We start from the raw sequence: 2764 nt of genomic DNA, 5'->3' as shown, positions 1-2764 counted from the left end.
CAGTTTTTTTTATATTACATCTTTGATTAATAGGAAAAAAAATAAAATAAACGTATTGATGCCTCACTTTTTAACCCAACTTCTGAGAAAAGACTGACTTACCTGTTGTATTTTATGCAAATAGTGACACTGAAGATAATTAGTAGTCTGGCCTAATGTAAGCACTACTGTGCTAATAATTATGACCACTAATTACTAACAAAATGGCCATGCAACCTTAGCTATTAACTGTCAGTGAAATGTAGCTCAAGATAAACCCAAACTGGGCCATTTACCGACTACAAGATCCAATTTACTTCAATGCTTTTACATGACAATGCTAAAAGGAGGCTGAGAGGTCATGCTAACAGATTGTGCAACTTACCAGGATCTCCTCACAAGGACAACTGACTTCTTTATGAACCCCTCAGGTTTGCCCCTTGGCAAAAAATATGAGTTAACAAATTACATGAATTGCATGAGGAAGGGATGGTGCAGTATTGAAAATTGACCTGAATTAAAGCAATGGGTGATTACCATTTTGAGGGCAGAGGAGAGTAGCAGAGTGGTGTAATTACCAGCCAAGCGTGACATTAAGGGGCAAGGCTAATGCTTCACCAAGGTTGAAGCAATATTCGATGCTTGAATCAGATTCAGATTTTTTCAGACTTATGTCTTGAAGATACCACTGGCACAAAAAACTCTTCTCATTTTCAATTCTGAACTCCTGATGAAAGGATTTCATTATTCTCCAAATATGGATATTCTGAAAATGGCCTTTCCCATCACTGATTTACAGTGAACATGTCATGGTGCCTCTGTCAGGTTCCTTCCCCCTCCCCTCTCTGCTTGGCCTCTGATTCATCCCAGCTGCGTCCACTCATCTCATCACCTCACCGACCTACTTAAGGAGCCTCAAGACCAGGATTCATCGCCAGATCGTTACCCCTGATGGTGCTAGTCTGGTCTTCCTCTCTGTCTTTTCATGTCTAGTATCTCGTCCATGCCTCACGTACGTTTTCCTGTCTCCAGGACCTTCATGCCCACGAGTGGACACCTCGAATCAAGAGACAACCGAGCAGAACATCACCAGAAGCCACCTACCTAGTCACGGAGTCTCAGTCACGTCCAGAGCCATAGCCGTACCTCCAGCCAAGCCAAAGAGCCACAGCCGAGCCGAAGCCACGCCAAGAGCCACAGCCGAGCCGAAGCCACGCCAAGAGCCACAGCCGAGCCGAAACCACGTCGGGAGCCGCAGCCGCACTTCCACGTCTCGCTTCGGAACTTCGACGTCCCTCCAGCTTCGCCGCCCTCCTGCCACAGCATACTATGTCACCTTTCTGGAACTATTAAACTTACTTACTTACTTCCATTCACCTCCTGTCCTCCTTCGGGTTCCAGCAACTGGGTCCGCCAAGTTAGCGAGCCATGACAGAACGATCTGGCCATACACCCGACCCAGCTGACCCGGAGGGACTTCGCCTCGCCGTAACCCAGCAGGGAATCTTGCTAGGACATCAAGCTGACGCTCTATCCCAGATGGCATCAGTTCAGCAGGACTTATTTCGCAAACTAGACGGTATGACACAAACTCTGATTGAATTAACCGGACAACATGCTAAGTCTGCTACAGGTTTAGCCTTACCGTCTTCCAGCAACATTTCCGCTTCCGCTTCCGGTTCAGCCGACCTACCGGAGAACTTCCGGCTACAACCGGAACTGTTTCTAGGTGACGTCGAAGCCTGCGGCGGTTTCCTATTGCAATGTGAACTCATATTTCAGCAAGCCCCCAGGTACTATCACACGGACCTCAGCAAAATCACTCTTGTCATTAATTCACTTAGAAACAAAGCCCTACAGTGGGCCCAAGCCTTTATCTCGGCTAATCCCTTCTCTCACCTTAGTTATGACCGTTTCCTAACAGAGTTTCGTCTGATTTTTGATCAGCCCAGAAAACAGGAGGAGGCTACAAAACGCCTCATAAATTTGAAACAACGTAACCGAACTGTCAGTGAACACATCATAGATTTTCGTATCCTGGCAGTAGAAGCTGGCTGGCCAGACTTGGCGCTAAAAGGCATCTTTTATCAGTCACTGAACGAGTCCATAAAAGATCATTTGTGTACCCAACCTGAAGCTAATACTTTTGAAGATCTCGTCACAGCAGCTCTCAGATCCGACATTCGGCTCAGAGAACGTCAAAACGAACGTCCACTGAACACAAAAGAATCTACCACCACTTTCCTGTCGTCTCCCAGAACAAATTTAAATACAACCTCCAAAACACCGGAGGAACCTATGCGAATAGGTCATTCCACATTGTCAGCAGAGGAGCGACAACGACGCAGGGATGAGGGTTCATGTTTCTATTGCGGGGCTCAAGGACATTTAGTCTCTCAGTGCCCTTTGCGTTTAAACACCCGAACCCCTCCGCTAAGCGACAGGTCGCGGGGGGAAGAAGCTATCACTCATTGTACCTTGAGTTTTCTTTACATCCCGGTCAAGATTGTTTGTAAGAACGAAATTCATTGTTCCAAGGCCCTTATTGATTCCGGAGCAGAACAGAGCCTGATAGATCATGATCTGGTTAACAAACTCTGCCTTCCCACAGAACCTTTGGATACCCCCATTGAAGCCTCTGGCCTAGGAGGTCAACACCTCTCCAGGATAACGCATCGCACCAAACCTGTTCAACTGCTTTCGTCCGGCAACCACCGGGAAACTATACAATTTTTTATTACTCAATCTACTCACACTCCTATTGTCTTAGGCTTTTCATGGCTTA

General features: G+C 46.6%; 2 long non-coding RNA genes across 2 annotated transcripts; one reads left to right on the top strand and one right to left on the bottom strand.

Annotated features, from left to right (window-relative positions):
* The first annotated feature begins 610 nt into the window (after positions 1 to 610).
* On the top strand, positions 611 to 1351 carry LOC111947832. The gene is made up of 2 exons (XR_002873781.1): positions 611 to 933; positions 1012 to 1351. It is a non-coding gene; the product is annotated as an uncharacterized LOC111947832 (long non-coding RNA).
* LOC111947825 lies at positions 1125 to 1639 on the bottom strand. The gene is made up of 3 exons (XR_002873769.1): positions 1625 to 1639; positions 1357 to 1551; positions 1125 to 1293 (listed from the first exon to the last, which is right to left on the bottom strand). It is a non-coding gene; the product is annotated as an uncharacterized LOC111947825 (long non-coding RNA).
* Positions 1640 to 2764: the final 1125 nt, after the last annotated feature.

This window comes from Oryzias latipes, chromosome 1 (genome assembly GCF_002234675.1).
Source record: "Oryzias latipes chromosome 1, ASM223467v1".
NCBI classification, from domain to species: Eukaryota; Metazoa; Chordata; class Actinopteri; order Beloniformes; family Adrianichthyidae; genus Oryzias; species Oryzias latipes.
Note: the sequence above shows the minus strand (reverse complement) of the source record. Positions and strands in the feature narration are given on the sequence as shown.